The sequence below is a fragment of the Leptopilina boulardi genome, unplaced genomic scaffold (assembly GCF_019393585.1).
Source record: "Leptopilina boulardi isolate dan_hultmark-lab unplaced genomic scaffold, ZJU_Lbou_2.1 LbouV2_121, whole genome shotgun sequence".
NCBI classification, from domain to species: domain Eukaryota; kingdom Metazoa; phylum Arthropoda; class Insecta; order Hymenoptera; family Figitidae; genus Leptopilina; species Leptopilina boulardi.
The window spans coordinates 509,238-528,630 of record NW_026137665.1 but is presented as its reverse complement, the minus strand read 5'-3'; positions in this window follow the sequence as shown (position 1 = coordinate 528,630).

The following is a 19,393-nucleotide window of genomic DNA, read 5'->3' as shown; positions in this document are numbered from 1 at the left end:
TACTTTTAAATATATATATATATACTAAATTTCGTATACCATATAAAAAATTTCACCTGTATATACATTTAAGTACATAATGTGACAGTAACATATATAGAAATAAGTTTAATTAATATTCATAACGAAATATTTCTATCCTCAACGAAATACTTATCAGTTTCTTATTTCGATATTTGATCTTTCTTTTTACGTCATATCCGGATAATTCAAAAACTGTGCACGTGCTCATTGCATATTGTACGTGTATATAGCAAAAAAAATTTTATTTCATTAAAGCAGAGTTTTTTGTATTAACACAAATACAAATTGTGAATGTACAATCTCCAAAAAAAAATTTTACAGTGTGTATTATTATTCGCATAATACAAAAAATATGTTTAATATAAGATTTATATATCACACGAAAAAAAAGTAGAATTTTTACCCCAAAATCGGTATAAAAATTACCTGCAACAAATTTTATCCTAGTTGAGGGCGCCACTGTCTATGTGAATTAGCATTGGTGAAAATTACCCGCAACAAAATTTACCCAGCGTTTTTTCTGTGATCTTACTTGGTACAGCAAGAAAGTTATATTAACCTTATAATAAACATATTTTTTTGAATGTGAATAATATTAAATAAATATTTACGGCTGTATTTTACTATATCAAATTACCTATATTTGATTAGTAAGGTTAACTAACTAAATGTTATCTGTTACAATATTTATTAGTAGTTGGTACTAAATAAAGAAAGTTCCCCTTACTAATAAAATGGTAACGGTAACTATTTATCTTTTTACTATTATAAATGGTATCCCTGACTATCGAATTAGCAGCATTATAGTTTACTAACCAAAATGGTATTCGTAACCATTTTATTAGTTGCCTCAACTACTTTGTTCTCTCAGTGTGGTCAAAAAAAATTTTTTTAACACCTACAAAATTAACGTTCTTAGGCCTTTTCATTTTATTATACAGGGTGTCCCATTTTAATCTATCAGGCTCAGAGGGGGACATCCAGTGGTAAACTTGAATTTGTCCTAAATGACCTAATTTAGGTCATTTCAAGGTCAACTCATTTTTTTTAAATAGAACCACCTACTTTTTATGCCGGAAATCGATAAAGCAGGAAATTCCACGTCGAAATCGTTGATGCACTTTTTTTTCGATAGATCGACCTATTTAGGACAAATAGGTCATTTAATTATTATTGTATTTGGGGAAATAACTTTAAACTAATTAATTTTACAAAAACATGTTTCAGTCAAAAGTTGTTGTGCTTAAAGGGGAATATTCAGTGATGACTCTAAATTTGTCCTAAATGACCTAAATTAGGTCATTTCAATTTTAACTCATTTTTTTTAATGGAACCATCTACTTTTCATGTTACAAATCGGAAGAGCAGGAAAATCCACGTTGAAATCGTCTAAGTATTTTTTTCGACGGGTCGACCTATCCAGGTCAAATATAGGCCATAATCAATTTCACCTACAAGGCCTTGGTTGGGTCTAGTGTTTTTTACATAAAAATTCTTGCCCTGACGATTCCTTGCATAGATCTTTCTTCATGAAAAATTATTTGACATAGACTAGATCTAACCAAGGCCTTGTAGGTGAAATTAATTATGACCTATTTGACCTGAATAGGTCGACCTGTCGAAAAGAGTTCTTGGACGATTTCAACGTGGAATTTCCTGCTCTTCCAATTTGTAACATGAAAATAGTTAGTTCCATTAAAAAAATGAGTTGAAATTGAAATGACCAAATTCAGGTCATTTAGGACAAATTTAGGGTCATCACTGAATATTCCCCTTAAAGCACAACAACTTTTGACTGAAACATGTTTTTGTAAAATTAATTAGTTTAAAGTTATTTCCCCAAATACAATAATAATTAAATGACCTATTTGTCCTAAATAGGTCGATCTATCGAAAAAAAGTGCATCAACGATTTCGACGTGGAATTTCCTGCTTTATCGATTTCCGGCATAAAAAGTAGGTGGTTCCATTTAAAAAAAATTAGTTGACCTTGAAATGACCTAAATTAGGTCATTTAGGTCAAATTCAAGTTTACCACTAGATGTCCCCCTGGGAGCACAATAACTTTTGTCTAAAACATTTTTTTGTAAAATCAACTGATTAAAAGTTATTTCGCCTGATAGATTAAAATGGGACACCCTGTATATTAATGTCCAATAAAATTTGTATAAAATTTTTAAAAATATATTCTAATTAATTAATGAAAATTTAATTACTGCACTACTAAAATTTTTAACTCTATACCTTCTTCATATAAAGAAATGAATGTTTCAATTTCTTTTTTTTTTTTTTTGCTTGAATTGTCAATTTTACGTTGTAATCTGAACATTCGGCTGGCTTGATGTGACACAGCCGAATTTCAAATGACATCAGCTATGCCGACATCTTGCCTTCAAAGTGCCCAGGTTTATTACAGGTACATCAAATTTAAACTGCAATAAAAAAAAATTAATTAATTGTATATTAAAAAAATATGTTTTAATACATTTAAGTATAAACTTTTTTTAATTATTATATTATATTATATTATATTATATTATATTATATTATATTATATTATATTATATTATATTATATTATATTATATTATATTATATTATATTATATTATATTATATTATATTATATTATATTATATTATATTATATTGTATTATATTATACTCTTTATACTGTAATAGAAATAATTTTTTAAAAGAGAGATAAGGTTCTATAACAGTTTTCACGTAATTATTGAAAAAAAATATATTGGTCACTTGTCAAGACATATGATCTATAGAGTTTATTCAATCGTGAGAAATCAGAGATAAATCGACTAATACTGCTATCATATACGTAGCTTTAAACACTTAAAAGTGATATCTTTTTTACACACTTTTAACATATGATAGCTCACTTATTTTTTTTTTTTTTTTTTGCATTTTCATCAAAAAAGTTAAAAAAAACATTTATATATTTACACTGAAAAAAAATTATTTGATCCAAATAAAATCGATTATTTGACTATTATCAAGTAAATTATTTGTATTAAATAATTATTATTATTTGAGTCATGTAAATAGTATTTGTTTCAAATACAGAAATTATTAGTCCAAAAATTTAATTCCAATAAAAATTAATTGGTTTAAATAAATTTATTTTTTTTTTAATAGAAAATATAATAATTTGTTTAAAATAAAAAATAGAATTATTTTTTACTGATTTGTAAAATTAAAAATTGTTTAAAATTTTATTTAATTTTTATACATTAAATTATAAAAAAAGAAGTCTATTTTTAATACATCTAAAAATATATATTGTGTTTATTAAATTTTGACAAGTTATAAAAAAAAAAAAATAAGCATAGTCATATTGTAATCTAGAAATGAAATTCAATAAATTTAGATAAAATTATATTCAGGTACATTAATTTTTTAGTAAGCACTCAAAGACATTAGTGTCGGCTATAATCTAAGTGCATTGACTTCTGATAATACGTAATTTCGTATACGTACATATTTATATGTATATGTACGAACATGCGTTTATTCAAATATAAGCTTTGACAGCAGAATCAATTTAATTGAATCAGCAAATAATCCAATCAAAGAAATTGATTTCTGGTATTAAAAATTTATAAATAAAAAAAAAATTGGTTATCGAATTTTTTTTTTTTAAGTTTTTCCAACTCAAGAGATTAATTACAAAATATTATTAACAATGCATCTGTATAATACAAAAATTAAAAAAATAAAACTTTTATAATAGAGGCTAAATTTTCAAAAATTAATTTAATTTCAAAAAAAGAAACTTGGTTTTGAATTTGAATTAGTAAAAATGTTAGAATTAGTTTCTCACTTTTTTGCTTTTGAATTAGTTAAATATTACTAGAAAAATTTTTTCACTATTAAATTTTACTAATTCAAATTAGTTAAAAAAATTTTCTGATTCAATTTTGAAGAGTAAATTAAAATTTTTTCAAAGCAATTTATTTTCATTAAAAATTTTTTTGTTCAAAAATATTGAATACTTATAAATATTTAATATAGAAAAATGATTTTAAAAATAGATATTTCTAAAACACTAAGTATAAGCGTTTTTTTTTCAAAGTAAATATAATAATATACTTAAAAATTATTTCCATGCACACTGCATCCAAAAGTCTTCATTTTAAGAAATTTCATTGAAGAGAGAGGAAAAAAAATTTTAATGTACGAATAAACAAATAAAATGAATTTTTTTTTTATTTACTTTGAACATGATGAATTTCAAATATGGAAAAATTTTTTTTTTTTTTCAAAATCACTTAATAATTCCTAAGACACTGACGATATTGAAAGGAAGAGACTTATCGAAGAACTGGTAGTGTAGGCGTTGAACTGTTGAAGACGTAAAGCAAAGGACGTCGCGACGCATTTTAAGAGGGGAGGAGATGCTTTATTTCTTCGCTTCTTCTATTGGATCCCACCACTTGTCACTTTTTTTTTTTTTTTTTTTTTCTCTCTAAAAAACAGATCAACTGACTTTTTTCTGTTATCCTCTTCAACACCTGTTATTTAATTTTTTTTTTTTTTTTTTTTTAAATTACATTTATCATAAAAGAAATATATTTTTACAAAATTATTATTTTTTCAAATTCGGTATTTTTTTTTAATCAATATAAATTTTATGTATTTCTATGAATTTATTTTATTTTACGAATTTACTTTCTAACGATTTTTTTTTTTTAATCTACTTGGAATATTTTTTTTTCTTTCCAAATACAGAAACTTTGTGTATTTATTTTTTAAATTCATTTTTTAATAATAAAATAAATTTTTAATTAAAAATAAAAATAAAAAAAAAATAAAAAATTATATTAAAAAAAAAAAATTATAAATTATAATTATAAATTTTTTTTAATCAATAAATTTTATGTATTCTATGAATTTATTTTATTTTACGAATTTACTTTCTAACGATTTTTTTTTTTAATCTACTTGGAATATTTTTTTTTCTTTCCAAATACAGAAACTTTGTGTATTTATTTTTTAAATTCACATTTTTTAATAATAAAATAAATTTTTAATTAAAAATAAAAATAAAAAAAAATAAAAAATTATATTAAAAAAAAAAAAAAATTATAAATATATTTGTTCCATAAATCAATATCTAATAATAGATTATATTTTTTCTTTCCTTATTTAGCAACTCTGTGTATTTATTATAATTTAATTTTTTTTATAATAAAAAATTATCTTTGAATTTGACAAAAAAAATTTTTGAAATAAAAATAAAATAACTAAAATTAGACAAATAATTTATTACTATTATTATTATTATTATATTATTATTATTATTATTATTGTAAGACATCAGAGAACTTAGATAGGTTATGTCATAGTTGCATAACAGTTATACGCGAAAATATGACGTATATATGTAATTGTTTACTGAATAATATAATAATAATGATTTATATAATTTACATAAAATGGTAATAAATATAGTTTGATAAATCAATAATTTAATAATAATTACATATATATTTAGTGAAAAATTATTTTTATTTTGTTAAATATATTTGAAACAACTATATTATAAATACATGGGTGAAATTTAATTAAATAAAAAATTATCTACAGGAGGCGAATGGTTATATATTGGAAAGCTCTATAACAATCCGAAGAGTCCCTCAACATCGTGATTTCCGGTGGCGGCGTTGACCGGATATGGCAAAGAACTAAGTCGTTTTGCCATAGCGTTGTAACGAGTTTCATATGCGAATCACGCAATCCGTGTACATACCAAAGTCTGATGACATCATATTATATATAGTATAATACTCATTGTGTCTAAATTTTTATTGTATATAAATGTTCGAATAAAAAAAATGTTTATAGGTATATAATTAGAATTAGATATTATTCTAAAATCAATAAAAATTGAATAATTCATTATATAAAATAAATTCAGTTATACGTAAATTCAATTCGCTGAGATGCACATTTTCATCATTTATTCACACATTTCGCTAAAGAAAGATTAGAAATGATTTATTTTTTTATAATTAATTAAATAATTTTTTTTGTAATAAATATTTAATTTATTGAATAAATTTTTTTTTATTAAATAGTAAAGCATAAATTTATTCTAAATATTTATAAGTTTTTTTATTTTTCTCGATTCAAAAATCAATATACATTTGTATAATGGTTTATTTTTTCTTTTTTTCGTGTTTTTTTGCTTAACACCTGATATGTGACTATAAAATTTATACTGACTTGTCTTAAACATTGCATCGGATCTTTTATAGCATTCACGTTTTGGAATGCAGAATCATCTGATTGTAAACAAGGGTTCCCGTTTCACATACAGATTTTTTCACGTGAATAAGTGTAAAAATAATAATGACTTTTCTATACATTTAATTTTTATGTTTCTCTTCTATTTTTATGGTGAAAAATTATTTCTTTAAAAGAATTATTTCAGAAAAATAATGACAAAATATAATTATAAAATATAATAAATAATATACTACATTAAATAATTAATAAATAATATAAGTAATAAATTATATGAAAAGACATTTTTATTTCTCTAAGTTCATCTATAAAAAAATATTTTAAAAAATAAATTTTAATCTATATAATAAATTATTAATATATATTGATTCATTCAGAAATTATTTTTATTGTAATATATTTCGGCTGTAAAACTTTATTGTAAAATTTTTCATTTACAGTTACAAATTTAAATAATTTTTTGTGAGCTTTTGAAAAATAAAATTTTTTATAACTACATTTTCCAATTAAAAGTATGAAATGTAAAAATATAAATACAAAAAAAATAATTATTTATTTTGTAAATAAATGTAAAAAAAAATAATGCGGTTTCACTTTGCGTTAAATCAGCCTTCTGATTTTCATTCTTTGCACATCGTATTATAACAGGAATGTTGCGAATCGATCAAGGATCAAGCAATTCCGTTGGATGAGCCGCAATTTTAGTGAGAAAAAAAATACATTCGTAAATTATTTTCTATATATTTTTTTTTCTATATTTAGTGAAAAAAAATTATATTCTATATCTCAGTGCTACATTAAATATTCATTATTTTGTTTTAGGTAAATTTTATTAGCGCTAAATAAAATTTGCAAGATGCAATAAATGAAAAATTTTTGACTCAGAACAATTTCAATGCCTGATGGAGCAAAACAATTATTTTTATTTATTTAATTACAATTTTCAAAAAATAATTATCAAAACAATAAGAATAAAAAAAGAGAAAAAAAATTGGAAAATTTAATAAGAATAAAAAATATTTATTTACTCTAATCGTGATAATTACTAAATTATTATTATTATTATTATTATTAATATTATTATTAAAAGGAAGATAATTATTATATTTTATATATTTTCAAGAAATAAATATTATTATTTATTAAATTATTTATAAATAATAATTTATTACATATAATTTTGTAAATCCAGAATAAACTGCCTTTATTTCAAAATAATATTATTACACATATTTTATTTCACTTTGTATACCAAAAAATTGGAAAAAAATTTTTTTTTTTTTTTTTAATATAAACTTGATGTCTGTTGCTAAAACAAGTCCACTGGAATCTCCCTATTTACACACACGACAATAGCCTAAACAAGTGTTGTCACAAAAGACCCTTTCTTCCACCTGCGATGAATGAACGTCAAACTATAAAGTGAGTTGGCTTTTGAAATCAAGAAAGAAGAAGTCTTTTGATTTTCACGGAACATGACTAATATATGAATTTCAATAACAAAAGATAAACTTTAAAAAATTACAGTATACATCTGGATGCAAATAAATCCCTCATAGAATTTTCCCCCAATAAAAAAAAAATGTTCCTTTTTTTCAATTTTCTTGGAAAAAAAATTTTTCGTTTCTTATTTTCAATTAAGGCCATGTGGGAAATACCCACGTGATCCCCATGCAAAAAAAAACATATGGTATCGTATTTCCAAGTTTTCTCAAAAATGGTAAAGAATTTTTTGTTGAAATTTGGAAAATATGATATAGAGGGGTTGAGTTCTTTATTTATTTGTTTAATAAATTAATTTAATTTTATAATTTTTTATTATACGAATTATATGATTATTCTTATTATGTTTAATAATGAAAACTTTGTTTTCCATATGAATATAAAAATTTTAATTTGTATATAGGCAAAAGAAAGCGGATTTTTCAGAATGGCGCTGTTTTCGGTTTGAAGCACAATTTTGCGTTTAAGGCCAGGTCCAAGTGAGGCAGCGCCATCTACATTGATACTAAAATTTTGGAAAATTTTCAACAGCCTTTTCTTGAAAACGAGTGGTAAAATGCTTTTTCCTTCATGGATAATTGATTATTGGCAAGATATACACTAGCTAAAACTTTTTTTGAGTTAAAATAATAAAAAAAATTTCATGTCAACAAATTAAATATGAGCACTTTTTTCACAAAAACTGTAACAGTACTTTCTCAGAAATTACAATCAAAAATGCAATTTCCATTTGGAAAATTAATAAACGCTAAAAAATACACCACCTAAGATTTACCAATCACGAAAATAACAAAAAAAAATGTTATTAAATAATTAACATATTGATACTGTTTTACTGATTGTGACAGCCCTTTGGTAGATTATGTATTTCAGGTGGTTAGCAACAGCGCCAATCTCCCCCTTTCGGCAAAACCGCGAAACGTCTGGTGACATATATAACCTGCCAAACGGCTGTCATAATGAGTAAAATATGTTATGTTAAAAACTTTTTTTTTGTTATTTTCGTGATTGGTAAATCTTAGGACGTGTATTTTTTAGCGTTTATTAATTTTCCAAATGGAAATTGCATTTTTGATTGTAATTTCTGAGAAAGTACTGTTACAGTTTTTGTGAAAAAAGTGCTCATATTTAATTTATCGACATGAAATTTTTTTCATTATTTTAACTCAAAAAAAGTTTTAGCTGGTGTATTTCTTGCCAATAATCAATTATCCATAAAGGAAAAAGCATTTTACCATCTTGTTTTCAAGAAAAGGCTGTTGAAAATTTTCCAAAATTTTAGTATCAATGTAGATGGCGCTGCCTCACTTGGACCTGGCCTTAAGTATTAAAAATAAAAGTTTGAAAATTCCCATATTTTTGAACGAAAGTTGAAGTCAATATGGCGGGGATACACACAGATGTCGTTTCTGATCCAGAAACTAGCGCCAATTCGAGTTAGTGGTGGCTTAAAGAAATAACAAAAACCTATTAATTCCAATATTAATTACTTTTTTTAAATTATTTCCCATTCAATTACAGTAAATAAGTAGAACAGTCCAATTTCTTCAACCCTTTTTTATCATTCCTCAAAAATTCAACCCGAAATTTCTTCCCATTTTTGAGAATACTTGGAACTACCAAAAAGTCACTTTGTCTCCCATGACCTTAATAAATAATTTAATTATTTAAAACTGAATAAATAATTAACTAAAATAAATTATTTCACCGTCCGACACAATTTTTGACCCACAAAAAAATTTAACATTTTCGGAAACTAGGACTTAAAAAAAAAATACCCGTGTCTGGCCGTTTTGCTAGATCAAGTCGTTTGTGGTTTTTAGGGGTGAAAACAACCCCTAAATGAAAAGTGACAAGATATCTTTTAAAAATTATTAATATTTTATAAAACTTGGTATCTGGGGGTTTTCGGGGTCACTAATTATTAATCTGATGTCAGATTTTCAAAATTCAAAATGGCGGATTCAATATGGCGCTCAAATTTTTAAAAAGTTATTAATTTTTTATTTTATATCCTCCATTTTGAATTTTAAAAATTTAACATCAGATTCGTCATCAGCGACCCAAAAAACCCCTAGATACCAAGGTTTAAAAAAAATTTAATAACTTTTAAAAATTTTTGACCGCCATATTGAATCCGCCATTTTGAATTTTGAAAATTTGACATTAGATTAATAATCAGCGACCCCAAAAACCCCCAGATACCAAGTTTTATAAAATATTAATAATTTTTAAAAGATATCTTGTCACTTTTTATTTAGGGGCTGTTTTCACCCCTAAAAACCACAAACGACTTGATCTAGCAAAACGGCCAGACACGGGTATTTTTTTGGGTCCTAGTTTCCAAAAATGTTGGATTTTTTTGTGGGTCAAAAAAAAAGTTGAATTTTGTCGGACGGTATTTTTATTCATTTAAAAATTTTTTTTGTTTGAAAATCATAAAAAAGAAAATGAATTTTTTAACAAGACAGAGACATTTTATACAGTATAGTATGAAAAAGTGAAGACTGATGGTACTTAAAAAAAAAAAAGTTCCTGTAAGAATAATGATTGTTACCATCGGCACAACATTTGAGTCCTAAAGGAAGGAATAATTAATCGGTACGCCAAACACGTAAAACATAAAACCATAAAAACCTTCTGCTTTGGGTATAAGAGTCTATATATGAGTTCCCTAAAGTTTCTTTAAGACACGTTTCTGCAACCACTTTGTTTTCATTGTGAAAATATATTGTATATTCAAAAACATATGGCATTTTCAATATAGACAATTATTTTTTTACTTAATTTAAAAAAAAATTAAATTTTTAATTACAAATTTTTTTTTTATATATTTCGCAAATGATTCATTTATTACATAAGTCAAAAATCACTTTTTTTTAATATTATATTTTTTTAAATATTCCAATTTTTGTATAAATTATCTGCAGGTGTATGAACTTGTTACAAAAAATAAATTAAATAAAAAAAATTATTATGTATTTCAAAACGGAAGTAGGTCGTGTAAATGAAAAAGGTTCGAACAGCTAAAAGGTCAGAAATGGTGTTAATAAAGAAACAACCGACTCTACAGTTCTATTTTATGTGAAAGAAATAATTTAACAAAGCTTATATATAGTAACAACGAAATTCCTGCATTACTTTTTTAAACAAAGAATTTTATTTTATTTTATATTATTATTATTATTATTATATTATTACAAAATTAGACAAAATTTCTCAGGATTAATTCTGGACAAAAATTGTTTGTGGAAAACTATTTTTTGTTAATTTTCACTCTACAATTAGAGGCATATTCTATATCTAAAACCGTTCCATCTTTAAAGAAAGATCAAATACAAAATTTTGAAGAATAATTTGAAAACTAATAATATATAAAAATCACTTTAATGCACTTTCTTAAAATGAACATAATTTTATTTATCTCTTTTTAGAAATTTTGTATAGGTTGTGGTTTCTTTCATATGGGGCATTCTATGGGAAATTTTCATTGAAAAATTTTTTTTTTCGAAATCTATTTGAAAAATAAGGAAATACGTATTATTTTATTTTTTTATTTGATGAAAATGAAGGAAGTTATGATTTTTTGAAATTTTACGTCAACGAAGAAAGTGTGTTTTTGGAACATTTTTTAATCTATTGTACTAAGAAATTAAAAATTATGCCATATATGAAAAGTGTTAATTTTTTCTCAAATTTTTCAAATATGTGCTCAAAAATAACGTACCTATAACAGAAGCAACAAAAAAGTTGAAATTAAACTTATAAAGTGAGTTTTCTCAAAAGAGACACTTTCGACTTTTAACTTTTTTTTTGCATTACAATCACTGATGACTGAAGAATTTTTTTCCCTATCTGAGAAAGTGGTATTTTTAGTTTTTAAATTACTATTTATAATTTTTTTAGTACGGCTCACAGAATTTAAGCATTTTTTCAACAAATATAACCTTTTTCCACTAACATTCATTTGTTTTTTTTTAATTTTCATAAAAACATACTAAAAATCGTTGCGTCAAGCTTAAAAATTGTAAATAGTAATTTAAAAACTAAAAGTACCACTTTCGCAGATAGGGGAAAAAATTCTTCAGTCATCAGTGATTGTAATGCAAAAAAAAAGTTAAAAGTCGAAAGTGTCTCTTTTGAGAAAACTCACTTTATAAGTTTAATTTCAACATTTTTGTTGCTTCTGTTATAGGTACGTTATTTTTCAGCACATATTTGAAAAATTTGAGAAAAAATTAACAAATTTCATATATAGCATAAATTTTAATTTCTTAGTACAATAGATTAAAAAATGTTCCAAAAACACACTTTCTTCGTTGACGTAAAATTTCAAAAAATCATAACTTCCTTCATTTTCATCAAATAAAAAAATAAAAAAATACGTATTTCCTTATTTTTATATAGATTTCGAAAAAAAATGTTTCGGACAAAAAAAAATTTTCAATGAAAATTTCCCATAGAATGCCCCATATAGAAAACCGCCGTCGGGTTAGTGGAAAAACACACCATTTCAGAAAATCTTTTTAAAACATACCATTTATAACATTTATGACATAACATTTATAAAACGTACCATATCAAAAATGTTATTTTTTTGCTTCGATTTTAGGTTGGTAATTCTAACTAGAAATAAATAAAATGAATTTTTAAAAAACATTAATATTATTGCATTAAGGGCAAGTCTAACATGTGAAATGTAAACAAACATGAAATGTAAACAAACCATGCACATTTTTTCGCACTTCTCATTTGCGTAGAAAATAAAAATTTGTCGTTTTCTTTGTGAAAATGGTAAATTAATGTATTAAACTTGGTAACTAGACTTTATTTAACTAATTCTATGAAAAAATAAGTATAATTATAATGAAATAAAAAGTACACTGAAATAGCAATTTTTTCAAGGTTACGAAAAAAAATCATTTGAGTATATCTGAGGCACTGACGTTGAGCACCTAGGTTGGAGAAAGAGTTGAGCCATTGGACGGTCACATCTTGGAAAGAGTAAAATTCTGAAATTTTACCCCTTCTCTCATTTTCTGCCACCTAGGTCCTCGCAACGTCCGTGCCTCAGATATACTCGAATTCTTAAATTTTTCGTAACCTTGAAAAAATTGCTAATTCAGTGTACTTTTCATTTCATTATAATTGTACTTATTTTTTCATATAATTAGTTAAATAAAGTATTGTTACCAACTTTAATACATTAATTTACCATTTTCATAAAGAAAACGACAAATTTTTATTTTCTACACAAATGAGAAGTGCGAAAAAATGTGCATGGTTTGTTTACACTTCATGTTTGTTTACATTTCACAGGTTGGACATACCGTGAACACTCTAACAATATTATTATTTATTTAAGTAACTCAATTATTTGCAATTTCTAAATTATGTGCGAAACATGACAACCTAACAAAAAAATTATCGATCTTATTGAAAATTGTCAAAATAGATTCAATAAATTTCTTATTATATTGATAGGAAATTAATAATTAAAAAGAACTCCTATTCAAATCGCTACATTCCGATTGGAAAATGTCAATTATCAATCCGCATTCTTAAATTACTACGATTCCTGAATGCATTCGTTTAATAATCATTTTGCTTCTTCGTGGAGGAGGCCTTGTAGTTCTTTCGTTTATAAAATTTTTAAAAATGGTGAAAACAAATTTTCCTCTATAAAGAAACATGTTTTAATATGAGATCCTGCTCAATTTTTTTTTATGTTAACTTTTTTGTTAACGCGATATCTTTAACAGGTTTTAATGGATTTGGGTATAATTTGGTAGGCTTATTTTTTACATTAATCTCTAAAAAATGACGAGAGAATTTTTAAAAATACCCCCAAAAAAAATTTTATCGTCTTTTTTTTAAAATTTTTTTTTAATAAATTTTTAAATAGAAAAATTTAAGGTGATAGGGTCAGCTGGGGTAAATGGGGACAAAATCGCTACTCTCTAAATCTGAATCAGTCATATTTCACTGATTAGCAGTAGAAATCTACTAATTGACATAGCGAGATTGTGCAACTGATAATTAGTAGAAATTTACTGATTCAATTAGTAAAATATCAATTACTGATTGAATCAGTAATATAAAGATATGTGACCGTCCACGACAAAAGAAGGCTTAACTCCCAGTAAAAAAGGATTTTTTGAGATAGCAGTTCGGACAATTGAGCAAGCCGTTTGCTCAATTGTCTAAAATGCATTCGGACAATTTGTTTGTTCAATTGTCCAATGCATTATGCCCAATCATTCGCAATATTTCTCGTGTCTAAAAAGCTGCTAAAATAATATGAAAAACTATTGAAACATTGAAAAAACGGTAGGAAATACATAATTCTTGATATATACAGAAAAATAAAGTATAAAAATACCTCGATCGAGGAAAAGGAAAGAGTTTTCCGAAAAATCACTTTTTAACTGACAGTATACTGCTGTACTTGACATTTTATGGGTAAAGAAGAGAAGATTATGATAATGAGTGACACTTCATTATGGACTCTCAATTTTTGTCGAATGGTAAAATATAACAGTAGATTTCAGGTAGTCCGACGCTTTCTCTGGTAAAAATTTATTCAAGAATATTTGCCCATTGAGAAAATCAAGGTAAAACCGCATATTGCAGCATTTGCAAACCATTAAATTCTAGTGTATTTGAATCTGCAAAACAGGTAATAGTAGATTATTATGTATTGTAATATATATTATAATTATACATCAAATAGATAAAATTTTAAAAATTGTTAGAAATAAAATATATATATATATACCTGAGATTGCAATAAAAGAAAATTTACAAAAAAAGGAAAATTTGGAAGAAAACTCAGCATCATATATGTTAAAACAATTCGAAGAAGGAAATAAAGTATGTTTAATGAAAAAATATTTATACGGCTTGAAGCAGGCTGGATATCAATGGCATAAACGATTGACTGCAGAATTGAAAGCTTTCGGATTAAAACCATTAAATTCCGATATTTGTGTATATGTCAGTAATGATCAAGGACGATCATTAATTGTTGCAGTATATGTTGATGATCTTATCATCATTTCTAACGATCTAGACTGGATTAATCATTTTAAACAAAATTTAAAGTCACGTTTTGAAATGGTTGACCTTGGAAGAATCCAACATTGTCTTGGCATGGAATTTAATCAACAAAATGATTTATTAACAATTTCGCAAAGCGGATATATCGAAGCAATTCTCAAGAAGTTCAAGATGGAGGATTCAAAACCTATTTCTACGCCTATGGATCCAAACACAAAATTTTCAGAAGAAGATGATCTACCAGAAGATTCTGATCATTACCCTTTTAGAGAATTGATAGGAAGTTTAATGTACCTAGCTGTTTGTACACGACCCGACATCATTTTTTCAGTTAATTATCTTAGTTAATTTAATAATTCTTATGATAAACGACATTGGATTGGAGCAAAAAGGATTCTACGCTATTTACGTGGATCAACTAATTTGGGGCTTACTTATAAAAAAGGCTCAAATAAATTGGAAGGCTTTGTTGACTCCGATTGGGCCAGTTGTAATCAAGATAGAAGATCCTACACTGGCTATGTATTTACTCTTGGCAATGGAGCTGTAACTTGGGAGACAAAGAAGCAGCAAACTGTGGCACTTTCTACAACTGAAGCCGAGTACATGGGACTCACTGAATCAACAAAAGAGGCAATTTATCTAACCAGATTTCTTAAAGAAATTGGATTTTGGAATCAGAAAATTGTCGACCTTTATAACGACAATCAAGGAGCTCAAAGACTAGCGAAAAATCCTATTCATCACTCAAGAACCAAACATATAGATATTAGACACCATTTCATCAGAGATGCGATTCAACGAGGAATGATCAACATAAAATATATGGAATCAGATGAGTTGATGGCAGATGCTTTGACGAAAGCATTATCCGGATCTAAATATCAAAATTGTTTAGTGAAGTTTGGACTAAGATTGTTGTAAATTGTTGTGTTGTTTACGCTTGAGGGGAAGTGTTGGGGTTTCAGCAAGCTACAAACTCTTAAAACTCGTTATACGAGCCTGTACTCCTTGTACTTCTCCTTATTATACTCAATATAGTCAGTCTTTGCTCACCATTCGAGCTGCTACACTAAAAGTTGTCGGCACATAAATTATATAACAAAGTTCTCTTATCTCTTATATTTCTCCTTTTATTTCTAATATCCTCATCAAAATTAATAAGAAATTGATGAAAAAACCAAAAATTAACAAGGAGAAATCGATAAATTTGAAATTTGATAAAAATTCTGAAAGCAACGAAATGAAAGAAACAAATTCAGAAAGTGAAATATATGCCGCTGTGCCTAAAATATTGGAGAAAATATTAAAGACAAAAATTTATCAGAAACGATACAGAAGACATTATACTAATGATAAAAATAGAACACAAAATAAAAGTCAAAATCGTAAAAAAGATTTACTGAATGATTCAAGTGTCAATGATGAAATTAATAAAATTTCATCAGATAATGATCGAATATTACGAATAGATTCAAAACCAAAGGAACATCTTCCTAAAACAAAAATCATTGATGATTTTGTAATCGAAAGAAGAATAGATTTACTCAAGGAAAATCGATGCATTATCAATGATAATGAAAGATCAACTAAAATTTCCGTTTTCTCTAAATTACCATCAAATACAATACAAAATAATGAGAATAGAAAATCAACAATTATCAATAAGAAAAATATTAATGACAATAATAATGAATTCACGGATATTTTTCAACTAAAGAAAATTAATGCTGTACAACAACAAAATTTGCCAGCAAATGATTTAAATAAAGATAAATTACAACAGAAGCCAAGAATTATTAAGACAGAAATAGTAAATTTCTCTAATTTCAGGAAATCTCTGAATCATTTTTCAAGCAGTGAACAAAAAGTAGATCAATGTAGTAAAGCAACGAATTCACAAATAATTTATCAAAATTCAGAGGAGAAAATTGGAGAAAATTCGAATCAAGAAAAGCCCTATTTCTTGTCAATTTTTACAATTTCTTATGCTGCACTAGTATCATTTTTTTAAAATATTTCTATTCATTCTTAAATTATATATATATATATATATATATATATTTTATTTCTAACAATTTTTAAAATTTTATCTATTTGATGTATAATTATAGTATATATTACAATACATAATGTAAATAATATTAATATAATATTATTAATTAATAATAATATATAATTATAATTATACTTTTGTACTAAATCATTTCAAATAATTAAATTAATTTTAAATAATTAAACTAATTTTTAATTTAATTAATTTAATTAAAATTTAAATAAAAATATTTAAATTAGTACTAAAAAATATAAACATATAATAAAAACATAACAATAAATGAAATATAAAAGTAAGAACATTTTTAATTTAATTAATTCAATAATTATTCCTTTTTTAAAAAATCAGAAAGAAATCTACTATTACTTGTTTTGCGGATTCAAATGCACTAGAATTTAATGGTTTGCAAATGCTGCAATATGCGGTTTTACCTTGATTTTCTCAATGGGCAAATATTCTTGAATAAATCTTTACCAGAGAAAGCGTCGGACTACCTAAAATCTACTGTTATATTTTACCATTCGACAAATATTGAGAGTCGATAATGAAGTGGCACTCATTATCATAATCTTCTCTTCTTTACCCATAAAATGTCAAGGACAGCAGTATACTGTCAGTTAAAAAGTGATTTTTCAGAAAACTCTTTCCTTTTCCTCGATCGAGGTATTTTTATACTTTATTTTTCTGTATATATCAAGAATTATGTATTTCCTACCGTTTTTTCAATGTTTCAATAGTTTTTCATATTATTTTAGCAGCTTTTTAGACTTGAGAAATATTGCGGATGATTGGGCATAATGCATTGAACAATTGAACAAACACTCCAATTGTCCGAATGCATTTTAGACAATTGAGCAAACGGCTTGCTCAATTTTCCGAACTGCTATCTCAAAAAATCCCTTTTTACTCCAATTTTCTCCTCTGAATTTTGATAAATTATTTGTGAATTCGTTGCTTTACTACATTGATCTACTTTTTGTTCACTGCTTGAAAAATGATTCAGAGATTTCCTGAAATTAGAGAAATTTACTATTTCTGTCTTAATAATTCTTGGCTTCTGTTGTAATTTATCTTTATTTAAATCATTTGCTGGCAAATTTTGTTGTTGTACAGCATTAATTTTCTTTAGTTGAAAAATATCCGTGAATTCATTATTATTGTCATTAATATTTTTCTTATTGATAATTGTTGATTTTCTATTCTCATTATTTTGTATTGTATTTGATGGTAATTTAGAGAAAACGGAAATTTTAGTTGATCTTTCATTATCATTGATAATGCATCGATTTTCCTTGAGTAAATCTATTCTTCTTTCGATTACAAAATCATCAATGATTTTTGTTTTAGGAAGATGTTCCTTTGGTTTTGAATCTATTCGTAATATTCGATCATTATCTGATGAAATTTTATTAATTTCATCATTGACACTTGAATCATTCAGTAAATCTTTTTTACGATTTTGACTTTTATTTTGTGTTCTATTTTTATCATTAGTATAATGTCTTCTGTATCGTTTCTGATAAATTTTTGTCTTTAATATTTTCTCCAATATTTTAGGCACAGCGGCATATATTTCACTTTCTGAATTTGTTTCTTTCATTTCGTTGCTTTCAGAATTTTTATCAAATTTCAAATTTATCGATTTCTCCTTGTTAATTTTTGGTTTTTTCATCAATTTCTTATTAATTTTGATGAGGATATTAGAAATAAAAGGAGAAATATAAGAGATAAGAGAACTTTGTTATATAATTTATGTGCCGACAACTTTTAGTGTAGCAGCTCGAATGGTGAGCAAAGACTGACTATATTGAGTATAATAAGGAGAAGTACAAGGAGTACAGGCTCGTATAACGAGTTTTAAGAGTTTGTAGCTTGCTGAAACCCCAACACTTCCCCTCAAGCGTAAACAACACAACAATTTACAACAATCTTAGTCCAAACTTCACTAAACAATTTTGATATTTAGATCCGGATAATGCTTTCGTCAAAGCATCTGCCATCAACTCATCTGATTCCATATATTTTATGTTGATCATTCCTCGTTGAATCGCATCTCTGATGAAATGGTGTCTAATATCTATATGTTTGGTTCTTGAGTGATGAATAGGATTTTTCGCTAGTCTTTGAGCTCCTTGATTGTCGTTATAAAGGTCGACAATTTTCTGATTCCAAAATCCAATTTCTTTAAGAAATCTGGTTAGATAAATTGCCTCTTTTGTTGATTCAGTGAGTCCCATGTACTCGGCTTCAGTTGTAGAAAGTGCCACAGTTTGCTGCTTCTTTGTCTCCCAAGTTACAGCTCCATTGCCAAGAGTAAATACATAGCCAGTGTAGGATCTTCTATCTTGATTACAACTGGCCCAATCGGAGTCAACAAAGCCTTCCAATTTATTTGAGCCTTTTTTATAAGTAAGCCCCAAATTAGTTGATCCACGTAAATAGCGTAGAATCCTTTTTGCTCCAATCCAATGTCGTTTATCATAAGAATTA